The 22,846-nt window shown below is 37.7% G+C and overlaps 1 long non-coding RNA gene across 1 annotated transcript; it reads right to left on the bottom strand.

Annotated features, from left to right (window-relative positions):
• Positions 1-15,039: 15,039 nt before the first annotated feature.
• Positions 15,040-19,403, bottom strand: LOC132649849 (uncharacterized). Its single transcript, XR_009588354.1, has 2 exons — positions 19,012-19,403; positions 15,040-16,230 (listed from the first exon to the last, which is right to left on the bottom strand). It is a non-coding gene; the product is annotated as an uncharacterized LOC132649849 (long non-coding RNA).
• Between the last annotated feature and the right edge of the window lie 3,443 nt (positions 19,404-22,846).

Below are 22,846 nucleotides of genomic sequence, written 5' to 3'. Positions count from 1 at the left end.
ATAAAACATTGTTTACTATAACAATCTACCGCTCCATCTATTTTAAGGAAATATCATAATATAATATTTTATTTTCCAATTGATCTATCAATAGCCACTTAGACTGGTTCATTTACTTGGTTATTTGAATGGTGGTTCAATAAACAGGGAAGTTGGGGTATATGTATGATGTGTTCATTTGGATTCTAAGCTGTGCTCTCTTGATAGTGTCATATTATATGACAAATGAATCAATTGTCATCTAAGTTTTAAAAATACTCTGACACTTTTGTGAGTGAGTATTTTCATGAGAGTAAACATTTTGTGAGCTAATGAAGTACCTTACTTAATGTAGTTATGATTTCCTACATATGATTTCCCTTCCACTGAGAGAACTGTGCATCAAATACTATGTGCCAGATTTTATTGGAACAGTCTGTGCGTGCATTTAGTGAGATGTTTTCATCAGTAATATATTCAAATGAAAAAAGTTATTAAAGCAACAAAGCTTAAGAAAAATACAAAATGGGGTGGTATTATCAGGGCTGACAGAGGAGCAAAAACCTGTCATACATTGAAAAAGCATCTAGAATATTGCCCACAATATAAAGAATATCTTTTGCTGATAACAGAAATATGTGCATTCACAAGTGAGAAATTCTCCATTTTATCTAGTATTTCCTTGCTGTAAAATCATCTCAGCATCTTGCGCTGAAATTCTCCTTCTATCTCTTTTAACAGCCTTTGAAATGGAGGGATCCTGATGCCAGTGTCCTCCACTTGTCCTCTACTGCAATCTTACCTGGCAAGCTTTACACAGCAGTACAATAGCTAATTTCCAGATAAGTATATCTTAGGACACCATAGAAAAATCAGTTTCAAGTTTGGACTGCCAGATTGAATTTTTTAAACATAATAGCTTAAAAGTAACAGGAACAGAGGAGTTATTTCTCCTTGGATATATTTCTATCCACTGATAGTGGTGATGAGCAGTTAAAGGGATGGAGCCTATTATTATTGTCTTTTTTTTTCCCTGCAAGCATGCTTTTAAACACAGAACCACATTTTTTCTTTTCTTTTATTTCCCCTTGCCTATCACCTGGTCTCAGTTACCAGAATTTATAAAATGCTCTTAAAGAGAAAGTGATGCAGGCCCTTGAGAATGGTGAGTTGCAGTTTTATTTTTCTTAAGAATTACATGAAATGAAGCATAAAAATAAAATAGAGATGGAATCGTTTGTTGCAAAAACAAAGTTGGCTTCTTTTCAACATTTGATTCATTAGATTACAATACAAATGATGAAGAATCCTCAGCAAGGGCATCACTGCATGACAAGAAACCAAGTTTACGTTCAATTTTTCATGAAGTGGGATGCAAAATCCTAGATTAGACTCCACAGGCACTAAAGAAGGGGACAATGCTGTATAGAAACAGCAATAGTTTAAGTGTGAAAGAGTATTTGGGGCACCTATACTTTTTTGAGGGGAGCTACATTATCAATAGTGTCACAGGTAATATATTGGTTGTGTACATTTAGTGTCTACCACAAAAAAATTAAAACAAAAAATTATTTCAGCAGTAAATTACTGTAGGAAGAAAGTTCATCACAAATTCTGTTACATGAATGTAACATAAGACACTGGCAATAACAGTAAAGTAAGAAAGCACAGAACAAAAGAGATGAAATCCTGATTTGTATGTGAGAAAAAAGAAGACTGCTAGTAAATCCAGTATTAAGCAGAAGGGTTAATTCCAGAGCTCAGGGACAGGTTATAAAATCTTTTCAATACAGCTAATTGCTTATCAATAGTCTTAAATGGTAATTAATACATTTATCTATCTTTGATCAATCAGACTGCTTTCTGGGAATTTTCAATGGTGTAAACTAATAAAACTATATAATATATTAAGCCTAAATGTTGTCTATATGAGTGAAATTCCTGGCACAGAATGACAGGTAGAAAATGGATTCCTTTAATAATATGTTTTACCTATTGTTATATTTAGGCCTTAAAGGTGGGTATAGATAGTTGAAACCACAGATCTTTAGCACCAAAAGCCAATCAGTAAGATAAAGATATCTCTGTTTGATTGATGGGTCAGGGTAGATCAAGTGACTCCCACAAACATAGAGATTATAGATGTAGTCCATGGTTGCCCTTCAGGAGTTGAGGGTGGGCCCCTATTGCTGAAGAGCAAACTTACGACGCATGATAAAAATTATTCAAGCTGGATTTAACCCCAAAACTTCTTTTTGAGATCTACCCTTCATGGTGCCAAAAAATACTATGAAAGCTACCAAAGAAATGAAGTAAATAATAGTCCTACCTATCTGCAGCACCCTCGAACAACAACAATAACTGGTATGACTAATATCCAGGTCATATATAAATATATATATGCATATATATGCATGAGGTTCAATAAATGGCACTAATATGTTGGTGGTAATCACAATCTGTTTAAACAGATATTAGTTCCACTCAAGAGACATAACTGGTACTGGAAACGTAGCCAGCTTCCCTCTGTTAGCAAGTTCATGGATCTTGCTAAAACAGCCTAATTCCTTGCTAGGATATTAAATCTTCTATTTTTACTCACAAATAAGTGTCGTTACCACCCCTCATCAAAGAAGTTTCACTTTATAGCAAACAACAAATGACCCCCCATTTGAGGGTAATCCAGCCCCAGCTGATGCATCTACATAACTGCTGCTGCAGCTGAGTCAGGAAGCATTACAGAAGATGTGGGAAGACGGTAAGAATGAGAATACAGGAAGGCTACTGTGAAACAGTCTCTCATAAAAATTACTGCATAAATTAAGACTGAAACAATAAATTAAGACTGATAAACAATGGTAATATCAATAGATATGCTAATGTAGATTTGTTAAAATGACATGGGTAGGTTTTTACCCTACATAAAGAACTACAAGTAACTAATGACTGCTGGGAGAAGAATTAGCTGCCCCCAGAGAAGAGCCTTCAAAGTGATTATCTAGTAGAGAGTGATCAGTTCTGAAACAATATAAATAAATATTAACAACAAAAGTGGACTTAGTACTTAGATATTTGTACATAAATATAAATGTGTGTGGGGGGGTGAAAATAGTAATCAAATAGAAGGTGGCAATTTAAGGTATGGTAAGATAGTGGTTAAAAATTGACAGGGCTAGAAGGAGAAAAGAGGATAAGCAATATAATTATATTTTAGATAAAAGTGTATAGAAAATTTAAAGACATAATCATTGTATAGCACACTATTTAAATTTACTACCATTTTTACTAGGAGAATAAGAGAATTTTTCAAAGGACAATTTTTTCATATAGGAGTTATTTTCTCATAAACTTTTAAGTGTTAGAGATACAATGTATCATATACTTAGGACATAATAAATATTCTGTTATTAGTTTATTGGAAACAAACAAACAATAAATAAATAAATAATTCTTAGGGGCTGCAGAGAAGGTTCAACAATTCAGAGAACTTGCTGTCTTTGCAGAAGATCAAGGTTTGTTTCCCAGCACCCATATGGTGACTCACAACCACCAATATCTGCAAATCTGAGGCATCAACAGTTTCTTCTGGACTCCACAGTCACCAGGCACACATATGATGCATTTACATAAATGCAGATGCTAATAATACAGTCTTCAAAAATTAATCTTAGTAGTGAGTTTACTAATTCTTTTATTTTCAAATAGTATTACTTGACCTATGAAAATATGTAAAACTAGATCACTATTAAATATTAAACCACATGTGTTAAATTCATCTGTTGATAAATGAATGTACAAAGGTATTGTGATGGATATAGATAGAGGAATTTTATTTTGCTGTGAAAAAGAATAAAGTTATGTGGTTTGTAAGAAAAAAGTAGAATGGGAGATCATCATGATAATAAAAATAAAGTAGATGAAATATATTATAAATTTTCATTAATATGACAAGAAAGTAGAAAGAGACTATAAAGGAAAAACTAATGAAGGGAAGACAAAACAAACTTTTCTCTTATATGCATGATGCAGATTAAATACATACATACATACATATGTGTGCATATAAATGGCAAGAAATCATACCTTGGAGTATTTGTTGAAAGAAAGAAGACAATGTTTTAAGGGAAAGGGGAAGATAAGCAGCAGTCAGAACAAATAAGGATAATGTACAAATACTTAAAAATTCATGATGAAACCAGTTATCTGATCACTAATTTTAAAAATTAATAAAATATATTCATTTATAAGTAGATAAATATGCAATGTGCTTGCTCAACTATCTTTAACCTATTGGTATCTCTTGCTACTATGAGAGTATTACCCTGCTCATGCAACTAGTTAAATGCTTCTTCCTTACAAAACTTAATGATGAAAAGATTTCATGTTATATGATTGCTCAGTCCCAGAGTGTCCTGCAGAGATTGCCAATTAAGCCTAAATAATACACTGGAGGTGCAGCATGTGGCCCTCTAATCATTTGTCTTTCCATAATTATGACTGATTCATATCAAGTAACGATTTCTCCTTACACTCTGGTCTGATTGATTTTATATCCTCTGTAATGTGAGTGTGACTATGTCAATGGTTTTCATGTTTTCCTTTCTTTATAAATCACAGTGAAGCTGCTGTGTTGTCCTTAGTATAGCTTTAACATGTAACTATTGATTCTATAAAGATAATTAAGGTACTTTTATTTAGTGTAAACACATGATCTAATTTATTTAAGAATCAAATCAATAATCTGCATGAAATTTCCTCTTTGTATATAAGTATCTCACTGTCCAAATGAATGAGGCACAGACTTGTGTATTTCATCCCATCTTGGAATCTCCTAGCACCTTTGTACTAAGTCCCTTTCTGTAAGGTTATGCATGTACTCAATCTGTATGTGTGTGTATGTGTGTGTGTTTAAGAAAAGTATTCTGAGTACCCGTGATCAAATTGAAAATCTAGGCAATTGTAATAGCTCACATTCACAGTCTCAACATTTAACAGTCTGAAGCAGAAGAATTTCCCATGAATTCAAGGTCAGCCTGGGCTACTGAGTAGTTATCAGGCCTAGTTGAATGCCACCTTTCAAAGTTCAAAACCTAATAATACCACCTATAGAAATCTGGATTTACTGTTGAATTATGGACAAATGTCATCACTCTAAAACATTTCAAAGGAGTTAAAAACCATGAGTAACAGAAAATCTTCAAATGGGAGATTACTCATTTTAGATAGTACAATGCATATCATGTATTGTTCAGAAAGCTAAAATTGTCTCATGTATACTCTCATATCTAAACACATGCAGCTTGCAGCATGGAATATATTTGAGCCACATTTCTGATAGAGTAAATTGTTGCTTAAGATAAATGAGGTCACCATGGCCAAAAGAGATATGTCCTTTCTCATATGTGGGGCATAGCTTCAAATATTTTATTTTAAGTATGTACCCTGGTATACATATAAAAGTTAGAGGGTATTAGACTATAGATGAAATGAAAGTAAAAAGGGGCAATAGTTGGAACAGACAAGTGGAGTGATGGAGAAGAGGAAATGAGGAGACAAGGGAAAGTAAAGTATGCATGAAGAAGGTTTTAATATATAATCCAATAATCCAACTAAAAATTATAAAGTAGTAGTAGACTACAAGTGATGTGTAAAAATGGGGTAAATACAGGAAGTTATTAGTCTAACCAAGGAGAAAAATAGAAGGGTGAAGAAAGAAGGCATATGTAGCAGATTGAGAACAATTAAGGATGTATAAAGAAGCATTATGATACTCCATTAATTTATAAGCTGATTATAATATTTTCTGAGTTTAAACAGTATTATCTTACTTGGTTGAACAATACTATTCCCAGAAACAGGTTATCATGTGAAAAATCACAATATCCTGGATATCCATCTCTCTGAGTTATTGCTCATAGAGTACCCAAGAGGCACCTCAAACAATAGAGACAACTTCTCTAGCTTTTGGTTGTTTACTGTAACCATATCGTAAGATGGTGTTGCTAAAGATCATGCACTTTGGCTATAGAACCTAGAGAATACCATTTTAAACTAGATAAGAAATGCTTCCACATGATTAACTTTCATAGTTATGGACGGTGCTATTTAGGTTGCTGGGAGACTAAATATACCAATTTTCTTATCCAGTGCTGGACCATGCATAATACTGACCTAGTCAAATAGTGGCAAGACTTTGTATAGGAAAAAAAATAACTTCCCTTAATTAGATTTGAGACACAATGATGACATGTTTTGGTTTTCAGATTAATTGCATGTTGTTGTAAATTTTTTTTAAAAAAGAGCATTGGGCTATATAATATTTATTATTACCCTAAGATTATCACAGTTATTATTTAACCCACTATCACAAATAATAAGTCATAGACACCTGTTAGATTTATAATTGCCTTATTTACTTTTAGCCAGACATATTTCACTAACACTGTCTCAAAATCCTCAGCATCCATCTCCCAGTCTCCATCCAATTTCATCCACTGATCCCCCCAAGTGGACTAACTTTCAACCATAATCTCATGGTACTTGCTTTTATTCTTTATCTGGGCCTTTCCATGCCATCATTTGAGTCCTTTCTTCAGTCCCACATGGTTTCTTCTCCCAGCTAACCCATCATGGTGTCCTCCTTCTTCCTTTCTTCCCTTCTTTCCATTGCCTGTTATTCTCTTGATTCTTCCTTCCTCAAAAGCCAGGGAATCATAGCCATGCTTACCCCATTCTGCCCTGCCCAGGTATAGGACATTTAATGAACCAATCAAGTATAATATTTTCAGTAGGTTTACACAAACAAGGATGGGTGTATATGGAAGGCAGTAACCATATCTTCAGGGCCAGAGTTAGTATTAGAACAACCTCCAACAATTAGATGAGAAAAACACTAATGTGTTAATGTGGCACACTTTGCTGAATATCTATGAATGTGTTTCCAGAGAAGTTTCACTGTAGTGAGATTGGTGGTATAATATTCTTATGGATTTCTCTACCACACTATATTGTTTCAATCCAGACACTGCATTTTGATGCTTATTCTAAGCATCACCTGTCTCAAGTTTGTCTAAACATGCCACCATTTGTTCTCTGTGTTGTCAATAAAACAACCAGCCAATTCTGTGCAATGGAGAGAATAGTGTGGAACATCTTGGTCCTGATAGAAAGAGGAAGGAAGCAGGAGAGTAGGAGTGGAGATAAGCAGGCCAAGACTTGAAACTGTGAGGAAGGATTTGGAACCATGAGAAGGGGGATAAACCAGACCTATGATATTACTGAAAGCAAGTATAATGGGGGAAATCAGAATGGTAGGAAATTGCAGACTTAGAGGTTTAGAATGGTGTAACTATTGCCCAGCATTGTGTTCTAGGTTAATTAAATAAATCCTAGTCTCTGTATGGTGATGTGGGTATATAGCTGGTTTAGGAATAACTGCTGCTTGACTAAAAGATAAATCAATAATAAATATTAATAACCCACAACAAATGGTGCCCAACTAATTTAAGTATCCACACCCTTTAAATCACACTTTAACATAATTTGGTGGGGAAATAGGCTCCCAGTTATACAACTTAAATTTAAAACCTAAAAACTCCCAGGTCAATTACTATCTCTTTAAGACAGTCTCCTAAACAGTCCCAGGAGCAAAAGACAGCCCTCTGTTGGCAGACTGAGATTTACCATAACAAAACTGGCTGCCACTACAGCCTAAGAGGAGGGGTACACAAGGAAGGCTTCCTTATACCATGGCTGGCTCAGCTCAGCATCCATGGCACAAAAGAAAGGAACTGGAGACAGACTGACCTCTAGACAGAACTTGGCCTAAAACTACATCTAAACTTAAAAATGCCATGGCAGAGGATGTTTTAATTCCTTTTGGCTTTGTTTGGTTGTCATAGTCATGGATCTGGTTGCAATATGTTTAATGGTGATGGCTCTTCTCCATACCTTCTCCAAGAAAGTTCAAGGATAAATTGAGGAAAAAGCCAAGAAATGGAATGCTAAGTTACAGACAATAGAAAGGGCACTGTTCCTATTAAAAATTAGATTAATAACAGCTGAAATTCAAAGCTGGCTGCAAGATACTTGTCAGCTCTTCTGGTAAGTGTGCTCCAATTCACTGCAACAACAACAAAATTCCAAAAAATAACCAACTGGACTTCGATTGTTACAACCTAAATTGGAACAACTGACAGAAAAATTAAAATTTTCTTGTCTCTTTGCTTGACTGTTACTTAAAGCCTTTGAATGACAATGATATTGATTTCAGAAAAAAAAATATTTGAACAAGTTGGAGAAGGCACATTTCTTTATTCCCAACACACACACACACACACACACACACACACACACACATACACACACATACACAAAGCAGATCTCTGAGCTCCAAATCAGCCTAATTTACATAATAAAAGCCAAGATGGAAATTCCTGCTGTTTAGCCACTTACAGAGATTGTCTAAGATTCAAAATGACAAAATTTTTTCTTAAGGTTACCATAAAAAAGTTCTTTTTTTCTTTTTTTCTTTTATCTTATCTTTTTTAATTAATTTTTTATTTTTTCCATTAATTACATTTTATTCACTTTGTATCCAAGCTGTAGCCCCTTCCCTCATTCCCTCCCAATCCTACCTCCCTCTCTCATCTCCTCCCATGCCCCTCTCCAAGTCCACTGATAAGGGAGGTCCTCTTCCCCTTCCATCTGACACTAGCTTCTCAGGTCTCATCAGGACTGGCTGTAATTTCCTTCTCTTTGGCCTGGCAAGGCTGCTCCTCCCTCAGAGGTTGGGGTGGGGGTCAAAGAGCCAGCCACTGAGTTCATGTCAGAGACAGTGTCTGTTCCCCTTACTAGTATCCCACTTAGATACTGAGATGCCATGGGATACATCCAAGCAGGGGTTCTAGGTTATATCCATGAATGAGCCTTGGTTGGAGAACCACTCTCAGAAAAGAACCCTATGCCCAGACATCTTGGTTCTGTTGCTCTCCTTGTGGAGCTCCTGACCCCTCTAGCTCTTACTAACTCCCCCTTCTTTTAAATGATTTCTTGCACTATGCCCAGGCTTTGGTTATGAGTCTCAGCATCTGCTTTGATACACTGCTACATAGAGTCTTTCAGAGGCCCTCTATGGTAGGCTCCTGTCCTGTCTCTTGTTTTCTCCTTCTTCCAATGTCCGTCCCATTTGTCTTTTTAAGTGAGGATTGATCATCTTACCCTGGGTCCTTCTTCTTGTTTAGCTTCTATAGGTGTACAGATTTTAGTATGTTTTTCCTATTTTATAGGTCTAGTACCCACTTATAAATGAATATATTCCATGTATGTCTTTCTGCTTCTGGGATACCTCATTCAGGATGATCTTTTCAAGATTCCACCATTTGCCTGAAAATTTCATGATTTCCTTGTTTTTAATTTCTGAGTATTATTCCATTGTGTAAAAGTACCACAATTTCTGTATCTATTCCTCAACTGAGGGATATCTGGGTTGTTTCCAGGTTCCGGCTATTATGAATAAAGCTGCTACAAACATGATTGAACAAATGTCCTTGTTGTGTACTTGAGCATATTTTGGATATATGCCTAGGAGTGGTATAGCTGGATATAGAGGAAGCACCATTCCTAATTGTCTGAGAAAGCACCAGATTCATTTTCAAACTGGTTGCAGAAGTTTATATTCTTTTTATTTTTAATATTATCTGAGTTTGTATCATTCTTTTTTTTGAATTTTATTTTTTTCTTATCGGTTACATTTTATTAACTATGTATCCCAGCCGTGTCCCGATCCCTCATTCCCTCCCATTCCCTCCCTACCTCACTCATTTCCACAGTGCCCCTTTCCAAGTCCACTGATAGGGGGGGAACTCCTCCCCATTCATCTGATCCTGTTTTATCAGGTGTCTTCAGGACTGGCTTCAAGGCCCTCCTCTATGACCTAATGGGACTTCTCCTCCCTTGGGAGGTGGGGGGGCCAAAGAGCCAGTCATTGAGTTCCTGTTAGAAATAGTCCTTGTTCCCCTCACTTTGGGAAACCAATTGGTTACTGAGCTACCACAGTCTACATCTGAGCGGAGGTTCTAGGTTATATCCATACATGGTCCTTGGTTGAATGTCAGTCTCAGAAAAGACCCTGTGCCCACATATATTTGGTCCTTGTAGAGCTCCTATCCTTTCCCCATCAGACTAACTCCCCTTCTTTCTTATGATTCCCTGTACTCTGCCAAAGGTTTGGTCATGAGTCTTTGCTTTGAAAACACTGCTAGTTAGAGTCTTTCAGATGCGCTCAGTAGACTCCTGTCATACGTTCAATGCACATCCCATCTATCTTTCTAAACGAGGATTGATCATCTTACCCCATGTCTGCTCTCTTGTTTATCTCCTTTAGGTGTATAGATTTCATTATGTTTATCATATCTTATAGGTCTATATAAGTGAGTATATACCGTGTGTGTCTTTCTCCTTCTGGGATATTTCACTCAGAATGATCTTTCCTAGATCCCACCATTTGCCTGCAAATTTCATGATTTCCTCCTTTTTGATTGCTGAGTAGTAGTCCATCGTGTAAAACTACCACAATTTCTGTACCCATTCCTCCGTTGATGGACATCTGTATTGTTTCCAGGTTCTGGCTATTACAAATAAAGCTGCTATAAACATGGCTGAGCAAGTATCCCTTTTGTGTACTTGAGCAAACTTTGGTTATATGCCTAGCAGTGGTATAGCTGGATCTTGAGGAAGCACTATTCCTAATTGTATGAGAAAGCGCCAGATAGCTTTCTAGAGTGGTTGTATCACTTTACATTCCCACCAGCAGTGGAGGAGGGTTCCCCTTTCTCCACAACCTTTCCAGCATGTGTTATCGCTTGAGTTTTTCATCTTGGCCATTCTCATGCTTGTAAGGTGATATCTCAGGGTCATTTTAAATTGCATTTCCCTGATGGCTAATGAGGATGAGCATTTCTTTAAGTGTTTCTCTGCCATTCGATATTCCTCTGTCGAGAATTCTCTGTTTAGCTCTGTTCCCCATTTTTTAATTGGATTACTTGGTTTGCTGCTTTTCAGCTTCTTTAGTTTTTTGTATATACTGAATATTAGTCCTCTGTCAGATAAAGGGTTAGTGAAGATTCTTTCCCAATCTGTAGGCAGTTGTTTTGGTTTGATGACAGTGTCCTTTGCTTTACAGAAGCTTTTCAGTTTCATGAGTTCCCATTTATTGATTGTTGCTCTTAGAGCCCGTGCTGTTGCTGTTCTGTTCAGGAAGTTGTCTCCTGTGCCAATGAGTTCTAGGCTGTTCCCCAATTTTAATTCTAACAGCTTTAGAGTATCTGGTTTTATGATGAGGTCTTTGATCCACTTGGACTTTAGTTTTGTGCAGGGTGATAAATATGGATCTATTTTCATTTTCTGCATGTGGAATCCAGTTGGACCAGCACCATTTGTTGAAGATGCTGTCTTTTTTCCATTGAATGGTTTTGGCTTCTTTGTCAAAAATCGAGTATTCATAGGTGTGTGGGTTTATTTCTGGGTCTTCTGTGAAGTTCCATTGATCCTCCTTTCTGTTTTTATGCCAATACCATGCAGTTTTTATTACTATTGCTCTGTAGTACAACTTGATATCAGGGATGGAGATACCTCCAGATGATCTGTTGTTGTACAGGACTGTTTTGGAGATTCTGGGTTTTTTGTTTCTCCATATAAAGCTGATAATCTTTTCTTTTTCAAGGTCTGTAAAGAATTGAGTTGGTATTTTGATGGAAATTGCATTGAATCTGTAGATTGCTTTTGGCATGATGGCCATTTTCACAATGTTAATCCTACCAATCCATGAGCACGGGAGATCTTTCCATCTTCTGAGATCTTCTTCAATTTCTGTCTTCAGAGACTTGAAGTTTTTCTCAAAAAGGTCTTTCACTTGCTTGGTTAGTGTCACCCCAAGGTACTTTATGTTATTAGTGGCTATTGTGAAAGGTATTGTTTCCAAAATTTCTTTCTCGGCCCTTTTGTCTTTGGTATACAGGAAGGCTTCTGATTTTTTTTCAGTTGATTTTATACCCTGCCACTTTGCTGAAGGTGTTTATCAGCTGGAGGAGGAGTTCTCTGGTTGAATTTTTGGGGTCGCTCATGTATACTATCATATCATCTGGAAATAGTGACAGTTTGACCTCTTCCTTTCCAATTTGTATCCCCTTGATCTCCTTTAGTTGTCTTATTGCTCTGGCTAGGAATTCAAGTACTATGTTGACGAGGTATGGCGAGAGTGGGCAGCCTTGTCTTGTCCCTGATTTCAGTGGGATTGATTTAAGTTTCTCTCCATTGAGTTTGATGTTGGCTATAGGCTTGCTGTATATTGCCTTTACACTGCTCTGGAAGCTGGCTCATCCTTTTAAAAAGGAGACATTATCATGGGAAACAAATGTTGGTCCTGCTTGATGCAAAAACGACACAGGAGATTTACAGGTGGCAAAGTGCATACCAGCTTAGTTAAGTTCTAAAAACTCAAAAGATTATAATTCATATGTTTAAAAGGCAGAACTATCTATCCCATATCAAAAATAGGCAAACTAAAGGTAGTCAAAAATTGTAAGAACCCAGGTATAAGATGCCTAGGATATGCTTAAAAGCTAAAATTAAAAGGGAGTTTATATAAAGCTTGGCTATAAAGGCTTAACTGCCCATTCTGTATAAAAAAGGGGCAAGCCAAAGAATAGCCACAGCCAATGTAAAAATCCAGGGACAGGTTGCCTAGGGTATGCTTAAATGCTAAAGGTAAAAGGGCATGTATATAAAGTGTAACTATAAAGGCATAACTGCCCATTCTATATATTAAAAAAAGGATAGGACAAAAATATCTATAACATATATAAGAACCTTGGCCTTAACCTCTGAACAGGATGCCTAGTGTATACTTAAATTCTAAATTAAAAAGCAGATTATATAAAGTTTACTTAAAACATGCCTCTTCTATTGCTCAAAGCTTGTCTCCCTAATGGGAGGCCTTCTCTCAGGAGATAGGTAACAGCTTGGCATAATACAACATGCACCCGAGAAACCAAAAAAGATATTTTGATCTATATAACCTTGTTTTGATTTCAACATGATAATGATTCTATGCTCAATAATAATGGTAACATATATTACTGAACCCTTTATGTGGGAACAACTCTGAAACTGACTGGGACATAAAAAAAAAAAAATGTCTCTAGCCAGAACACCAAAAATACATGGCCAATAAATCCTTGGCTATAATATCTGCAAGTTTTATTATGCCATTCTTTTAATTGGCATTGATAATATTGGTTTACAGTTTAGTTTCATCCTGAATATCTCATACATTTATAATTTTAGAACTGACTAATGTTTGTGAGAAATTATACGTTTGCAGAACAAAAGAACTGGACACCAGAGAAGCTGGATCAAACCTGACAGAATTCATCCTTCCAGCATGCTCAGACTTTGACACATCTGTTCCAGTATCTTGCAAATTCCAGCATTCTGCTTGTTCCTGCCTCAACTGCTTCAATTGCTGTTTCTCTTGAAAGCCTGGTCTTAAGAGAGCTCCGAAGAAAGCTACTTAATATCAATTGGTCCAGCATTTTAGACTGTTCCAAACAAACTTCTATTAAGCCTGAAATTTCTCAACATTCAAAGACTGGACCACAAATGATAATGCTTGCTTAATTAACCATTTTTCCCAATTTTCTTTGGGCTCCCTAACAGAAATTCTGCTTGTCTAAAATGTCAGCAAGAAGAAATTCAGAGAACGACGTCTGATTTCCTTTAAGAGGGTTGAGTAGGTTTTTGTTGCTTTTCTATGGCTATTTACTGTGATTGGAAGACTGTTATAAATTATTAATGGTCTTATTCAGAAAGAAAATAAAGTTAATTAAACTCAGACATTTCTCTCTTTTCCTTTTCCTTTTCCCTATCTTACTTTCTTAGATAAGGAGAAAAGGGTTAAAAGAAAGAAAGGGGAATACAGGGCTACCATATAGGAATAAGACAAAAGGTAGATTATTGAATCTACTCAACTTAAGGTTTTATTTGTTTTTCTCAAATAAGGTTAATTTTAACTCTGGTATAGGATTTTGTATATTGATGCAAAAATAAGTGTATTTTGAATACATTGCTAAAATTTTAGAATGTTAATACAAAATCAGGCTTACTTACAATACTTTTAAACTGCTATTATAACCTGTTTAGGTTATTAGGTAATGCGAGTTAATTGCTAGTTATTCAACTCATAGTCATGTCAGACACTAGTCTAATTTATCACAGAAGTATACACAGATTTAGGGTTAGGGTTAGGGTTTAACACATACATATGATTCTGTAGATAGTTCGATTACACAAAGATAGTTAGTTTTCAAAACTTCAGAGACCTACAGAATATGTCATTTAAAATGTCTATTATTTGATAGATTATTTGACAATGAGACAAGTCATCTCCTGGCAGCACCCCGCCTACCTCAAAGAAGATGATGAGCATCAAAAAAACCTCCATATTGAGAGGATGTCAAACATGGCAAATGAGTCACTTAGGTAGAGAAAATACCCTCGCTTCACAACATACAAAATTCTGCTCAAAATGGGCAAGCTTAAATGAAGGTCAAGTTGACTTCTAAACTCTGCCAAGACAGGGTAAGCAAGTCCTAAATAGTTCCTGCTTCACATATATGTCTGTCAAATGTTCTAAGCCAGAAGGTTGAAGATGATGCTCTAATGTTATAGAGAGTTATGGGTGACTGTTTAGGCAGCAAACTGTCTCTATCAATTTTTTTTGGAACCTGCCTAACATGCAATTCCTATTCCTATTTACTCCAGGATCTAATTTTATTCTTTCTCAAGTCTCTGATAGGGTTGAGACCAAATAGTTATAGTTCCACAATTAAGCTGAAGTTGTTTAGAATTTAAGAAAATGTTTTCTTATAGGTAATGCCAACAAAAATAAAAGTTAATTTAGGTATAGAACTCTAAACTTGTCAACATAGAATAGATAATCAAATGCTGTTGGGAGCCGCCGCGTGAATGTTTCGCCGGCAGAAACGCACGCGACCACAGGAATCCTTCCGCAGTAAACTTTATTAGTCACGCGATGAAGAGGGGAGAGAGAGAGACCCCCGATGTGGCGCTGTTTATATAAGCTGGGGTCGCACCTGAGTGACGTGTGAATACCCTGACTGGCTGCTTACTTTTACCCCGCCTGATGACTAGGACCATTATGCTAGCGGCCTTGTGACGTGTCAATACCCTGGTTGGCTGCTCACTCTTACCGGCGTGCCTACGCAATCCTTAGCGTGCTCACGCAATCTTTAGCGTGTATACGCATCTGCGCGTGCACCCTGGAGGTTTAAGTTTTGAGGGCGAGATGTCAGCGCCAGCTAGTGGCATCTGAGTCTCGGCTCCCCACATCTCCCTTTTTGTTATAAATAAATAAATGAAAACTGCCTAAAAGCCTATGAGCACGGTACAAGAGGGCCCTAAGCTCGATCAAGCAAACTCCTTTTTTGGGGAGTAAGCGATCAAAAGCTTTAGATTACTCCCTTACCCCACCAGGTGCAATGGAAACAAGTCCTCTGGGTGCAGGGGCTAGGGGAGAAGATTTTTAAAAGGAGGTGACACTCATTCCCGTGCAATGGAATAAAATTCCAGGGAGTGCAAGAGCTGTCACCCTCCTGTCTAGGTACCACATCTCAGAAAGGAGGTGACACTCATTCCCGTGCAATGGAATAAAATTCCAGGGAGTGCAAGAGCTGTCACCCTCCTGTCTAGGTACCATAACCGTTTAGGCAAAGGCAACATTAACCTGGATCACTCATCGACTCAGTGCAATGGGTGAAACCCCTGAGGTGCATCGACTGAGTGTCACAGTCTGTTTTAATTTTTTAACATGGATAACCAAATTTTTGGGAGACGATCCTTGTTCCAAGGGTGCTAGTGCTTGCGCGATTGCGACCTAGTCACGTTTGTTTTGGGTATAGAGTTTGCAGAACAACCAGAGTAAAAAACACTAAGCCACGACACAATGCTACACCAAACATTCCGACCCCCACCCAATCTGAAGTAAGAAAAGGCAGAAGAAACCCAGGGTAAAGCCAGTCTGTGGGCAATGAATCCACTCGAGTAGAATTAGTGGTCCTCCTCGCTGTCCTGGATTCTTTCAGCAGTAGCAGGTGTGTCTGTTGGAAGATCATCTTCAGCTGTCACGAGCTTTCGCGTGAGGCGCTCCGGTACCCAGAATGGATTGTTTTCTTCCTGTGGAAAAACACAGACAGCTCCCCTGGATCTTATTAAAATAGGATCCGGGCCTTTTCACTGTCCAGTTAAGACATCCTTCCATATAATCATCTCCTTGGGCCTGTTAGGCCCTGAACAGTGGCGATCAGCAGCCGAATGGCCTTGACTGTCCAAATTTAAAAAATTGAGAGTGAAGAGTGCCAGTGAAACCGTCACTCGTGGCACTGAGGGCAGAGCCTCCTGGACTCCTCCCCTTTGTTTTATTAAATAGGATTTTAGGGTGCGGTGAGCACGTTCAATGATGCCCTGGCTTTGGGGGTTGTAGGGGAGCCCTGTGAGATGGGTTATTTCCATCTGATGACAAAACTGTTTAAATTTTTGAGAAGTATAGGCTGGCCCATTGTCAGTTTTTAGAATTTTGGGCTTTCCCCAGGCACTCCATGCCTCCAGGCAATGTTGAATAACATGGGCTGCCTTTTCTCCAGTCAGGGGAGAAGCAAACATAACTCCAGAGCAAGTATCAACAGAAACATGCAAGTATTGAAGTTTACCAAAAAATGAAATGTGGGTGACATCCATCTGCCACACTTGTAGTGGACAGATTCCTCTGGGATTAATCCCAACATGAGGCACAGGTAAGAACCGACAGCAATTTTGACATTGGGTAACAATATCTCTAGCTTCTTTTCTAGTTATGTTAAATCGATTACGCAATGTCTCAGCTGTAACATGAAATCTTTTATGAAACTCCTTAGCCAATTCTAAATTTGAAAGGAGGGCAAATGCAATCATCTTTGTGGCTCGATCTGTCAGGTCGTTTCCACGGGACATGGGCCCCGGTAGACCGGAATGAGCCCTGATGTGTGTAATAAAAACAGGGTATCTTCTGGTAATTAAGGCAAACTGAATCTTTTGAAAAATTTTTGCAAGCTTGCTAGACGCTTTAATTAATCCAGCAGCCTCTAAGATTTTGGTTGCATTTACCACATAACTAGAATCAGAAACAATATTTAAGGGACCTGGAAATTTTTTCAAAACTTCTAACACCACTAAACATTCCACAATTTGAGGCGAGGTCTCATGATATTGCTTAGAAATAACTTTATTATTAACCACATAAGCTCCTATTCCTGTTTTTGACCCATCTGTATAGACTACCAGTCCATCCCGAAGTGGCTTTTGGGACGTTACATGCGGGAAGACTACCTCCTGAGTTAAGGCAAATTGCAAAATAGGATGTTTTGGGTAATGATTATCAATTGAACCACTAAAAGAGGTAACCAGCACCGCCCAAATATCAGAGGTAGCAGTTAATACCTGAACTTGGTGAGCCGTATAAGGCACTATTAAAGACTTTGGCTCCCTCCCAAAGTATGTAATGGCTGTTTTTAACCCACGAAGTGCGAGTTGAGCGACTGCATCCGGATACCATTTAATAATTTTTGTAGGAGAGGCATTGGGATGAACCCACACTAAGGGCCCACCTTGCCATAATACAGCAGTTGGCAAATGTTTAGTTTTAATGACACACAGGTCAAAGGCCTTAGTTTTATCTACACGTTTTAATTGGGCATCCTGTAAAGCATTTTTTACCACTCGCAGAGCGTGGCTTGCAGCCGGTGTTAAGGCTCTGGGTGAAGAAATATGAACATCCCCTTCCAAAATATCAAATAGGGGCTTTAATTTAGCAGAAGGAATCTTTAAATAAAATTGAACAGTACCTGAACAGAATGGTGGCAAACTCATAGCTTTACCCTCTTTATCTCCGGACCAGTATGGTGGCTGGCCACGTGTAACTGAACTCAGCTGGAAACCCTAAACTTAGCTGGAAACCCTAAACAAACATGGCAGCCAAACTACAGCTTTACGTGCCTTTAATTGCTGAACCATTATGGCGGCAGGCCATGTGTTAGCATTAGCAGGCTGTGACTGACAACACCAAGTACAGCCACCAGGTGTTGCTGATACAGTAAACACTGTGGAGCATCTATAATCCCCCACAACCAAAATTTTTTAATGATTAAACAAGCTTTAAAATTAACTGCTTAACAGAACAATTTTAAACTGTAAAAATTATTTTAGCCATATCAAACCTATTAGCTAGAATTTTTTTTTTTCTTAAAAGAGCATAAAAACATTTTGTAATGAACAATCACCAGTCTTTTAAATGAATTATATGGAGAGCACATGGGAGGCAGGGGCCTCCTAGCCTGAATCAAAGATGGCGCCGGCCACGTGGGGACCGCTGACATACCCAAGGTCCCGCCCATTTTTCCCAAAGCCAAGATGGCTGCGCCCAGTTGCCAGCCACGTGGAAGCCTCTGATGAAAGCCAAGATGGCTGCGCCCAGGCATTTAGCGGGAATTTTAATCTTATTGGATAAAGAGGCCTTTTTATTGGGTTTTTTCTTTTTCTTTTACCTCTTATTACCAGGGCGTTTTTTCCCTGACCTCTCTCTTTCGTGGCTTTAACGTCCACAGAAGGGCCTTTTTTCTTAGAGACGTCCCTATCTCTATCCATTGGGACCCTTAACCTCATCTCACGTCCTGATTCTGGCATGTTGTCTTGCAACCCCCCTATCCTTAATCTCCTGCTACTCCTCTTTCTCCCGAGGCAGTCCTTGAATTTGCACGAGACCAAAAAAAGGAAAGCTATGGCGGCTATCACAGCAGAGAAGGCCATAAGGGCTTCTGCTAGCCGAAATGAGAAACGGGATAAGTCGAGATCGAACATGTCTTTCAGGACAAACCTTAATGTTGCGGTTCTGAATTCCTCCCCGCTAAAGGGGGCCCTCCTTACCCAGCAATGTTCCCGGGTTTCGGCACCAGATGTTGGGAGCCGCCGCGTGAATGTTTCGCCGGCAGAAACGCACGCGACCACAGGAATCCTTCCGCAGTAAACTTTATTAGTCACGCGATGAAGAGGGGAGAGAGAGAGACCCCCGATGTGGCGCTGTTTATATAAGCTGGGGTCGCACCTGAGTGACGTGTGAATACCCTGACTGGCTGCTTACTTTTACCCCGCCTGATGACTAGGACCATTATGCTAGCGGCCTTGTGACGTGTCAATACCCTGGTTGGCTGCTCACTCTTACCGGCGTGCCTACGCAATCCTTAGCGTGCTCACGCAATCTTTAGCGTGTATACGCATCTGCGCGTGCACCCTGGAGGTTTAAGTTTTGAGGGCGAGATGTCAGCACCAGCTAGTGGCATCTGAGTCTCGGCTCCCCACAAAATGCTTTCTCCTAAGTTGCTAAATACACATGGACTGGACATTTCACATGTAAATTTTACCTAATAATTTTCATAATTTTATAATTATTATTGTATTGAAAGAAAATGAGCATTTTATTGGACTCAAAGGTGAAAAATGTTGGTATAATATTATTGTGGAATGGACCCTTTCTCATTCAAATGCTGATTTCTCTACCCTTCTGTCTGGTTTTAATCTGGACACTGCATTGAGATGCTTATTCTAAGCATCACCTGTCTCAAGTTTGTGTAAACATGCCACCATTTGTTTTCTGTATTGTCAATAAAATCACCAGCCATTGCTGTGCAATGGGGAGACTAATAAAAGGTTTAAGATATATATATATATATATATATATATATATATATATATATATATATATATTGCAAATTTACTTTTGATGAACAAACTGAGGAAGATTTATAGAAATATATCTGTATAAAGGAGAAGTGTATATGCATATGGATATTCACATATAAACAAACTTACACAAACACACACACATATATTCATACACACTTGTGTATGAATAACCCAAGCTATACACAAAATTAAGTGAATCATAAGAATTAAAATGATAATCTGTCTAAGAAAAATACAAGTAAAAATCTTTGTGACATTCAGAAAGGCATATATTCCTTAGAAATAATGACAAATGTTGAAATATTTTTTTTATGTGACATATTGGCTTACATCCAAATTACAGACTTCATATCCAAAAGAGACAGTTAAAAAGACGAAGCAGCAAACCAAATACTAGAAACAACACAAATATTCATTAATTAATGAATACATAAACCAGATTTTTATTCCACACAGTAGAATAAGAATTTAAAAAGAAAAGAAAATAATAATATATGCAGTCATATGTTTGAATCTCAAAATCAGGATAAGTGAAAGGAATCAGATTCAGTACTGTAGCTATGAGTTAACTTACACCTTCGTCTACATGTAGCTGTAAAACAAAATGTAAATTGACATTATAGATAAAGAGTAAATGGTTACTAGGGCCTAGATTTGAATGTGAAGAAGACTGCAAAATGTCACAATGGAATTATAGAGGAAAATGATAATATGATTGCATTGTGATGATGTTCATATAACTACACATTCATTGGAAATTCATAAAATTCGTGGGATCAGATTTTCTTAAATAATATATCAATGGGATTGATTCTGCTACAAATTATGAGGATGACTATATATATATATATATAGGTAGATATATAAGTGTAGACAATTATACAATTCAAAGTATATATAGAAATATGGTATAAAGTGGTATACTTAATTTTTAGCTACTGTCATGCCTTAATGAAAATAAGGGATTTGCTGTTATTAATGAAGGGGCTACATGTTTGCAAAATAGAGAATTAGGTGAAATCTCAGGGTCTTTTTGATTTGCAACTCTGATGGCTAAGGATATTGAGCATCACTTTAAGTGTTTCTCTGCCATTCTATATTCCTCTACAGAGAATTCTCTGTTTAGTTCCGTACCCCATTGTTTAAATTAGATTGCTTGATTTATTGTTTTTTAACTTCTTTAGTTCTTTATATATTCTGGATTTGAGTCCTCTGTCAGATATAGGGTTGGTGAAGATCCTTTCCCAGTCTGTAGGCTGTCATTTTGTTCTGATGATAGTGTGCTTTGCTTTACAGAAGCTTTTCAGTTTCATGAGCTCCCATTTATTGATTGTTGAACTTAGAGCCTGTGCTGTTAGTGTTCTGTTCAGGAAGTTGTCTCCTGTGCCAATGAGCTCTAGGCTCTTCCCCACTTTTTCTTCTAACTGATTTAGTGTTTCTGGTTTTATGTTGAGATCTTTGATCCACTTGGACTTTGGTTTTGTGCAGGGTCATAAATATAGCTCTATTTTCATTTCTCTGCAAGTAGAAATCCAGTTGGACCAGCATCATTTGTTAAAGATGCTGTGTTTTTTCCATTGAATTGTTTTGGCTTCTTTGTCAAAAATCAACTATTCATAGGTGAGTGGGTTTATTTCTGGGTCGTCTGTTCGGTTCCATTGATCCACCTTTCTGCTTCTATGCCAATACCATGGCTCAGATCAAAAACTCAAGTGACAACACATGTTGGAGAGGTTGTGGAGGATTGTGAACCCTCCTTCATTGATGATAGGAATGTAAACTTGTACAACCACTTTGGATATCAATCTGGCGCTTTCTCAGACAATTGGGAATACTGCTTCCTCAAGATCCAACTATATAACTCCTAGGCATATATCCAAAGGATGCTCAAGTATACAACAAGTACATTTGCTCAACCATGTTTGTAGCAGCTTTATTCGTACTTGCGAGAAGTTGGAAACAGCCCAGATGTCCATCAATGGAGGAATGGATACAGAAATTGTGGAACTTTTACATAATGAAATACGACTCAGCAATTAAAAAAAGGAAATCATGAAATTTGCAGACAAAAGGTGGGATCTAAAAAGATCATCCTGAGTGAGGTATCCCAGGATCAGAAATGCACACACAGTATATACTCACTTATAAATGGCTACTAGACCTATAAGATAGTATAAACATGCTAAAATCTCTACACCTAAAAAAGATAAACAAGAAGAAGGATCCTGGGTAAGATGATCAATCTTCACTTAGAAAGACAAATGGTATGGACATTGGAAGTAGGAAAAAACAAGAAACAGGACAAGAGCCTACCACAGAGGGCCTCTGAAAGACTCTACCTAGCAGAGTATCAAAGCAGATACTGAGACTCATAACCAAACCTTAGGTAGAGTGTTGGGAATAATATGAAAGAAGGGGGAGTTAGTATGACCTGGAGAGGACAGGAGCTGCACAAATACCAAAAATATCAGGTCACAGGGATCTTTTATGAGTCTGTTTCTCCAAACAAGGATCATGTATGGATACACATATAACCTAGAACCCCGACTTGAATGTAGCCCATGGTAGCTCAGTATCCAAGTGAGTACCCTAGTAAGGGGAACAGGGACTATTTCTGAGAAGATCTCAGTGGCTGGCTGTTTGATCACCTACCCCTGATGAAGGAGCAGCCTTGCTAGGCCACAGAGAAGGACATTGCAACCAGTCCTGAAAACACCTGATAAGCTAGGGTCAAACAGAATGGGAAGAGGACCTCCCCTATCAGTAAATTTGGAAAGGGAGCAGGGAGGAGATGAGGGAAGGAGGGTGGATTTGGGAGGAATTCAGGGAGGGGCCTAAGGCTGGGATACAAATAAATAACCTGTGATTAATATAAAAAATTAAAAATTATATAAAAATATAAAAATAAATATTGCAAGATATGCGCAATGCAAAAAATAGAGAATTAGGATAAGAATAAATTCAAGTTTATATTCTATATGAAATTGCATTTAGATGAGCAATTGTAACAAAGGGTAAG

This window comes from Meriones unguiculatus, chromosome X (genome assembly GCF_030254825.1).
Source record: "Meriones unguiculatus strain TT.TT164.6M chromosome X, Bangor_MerUng_6.1, whole genome shotgun sequence".
Taxonomy (NCBI): Eukaryota; Metazoa; Chordata; class Mammalia; order Rodentia; family Muridae; genus Meriones; species Meriones unguiculatus.
Note: the sequence above shows the minus strand (reverse complement) of the source record. Positions and strands in the feature narration are given on the sequence as shown.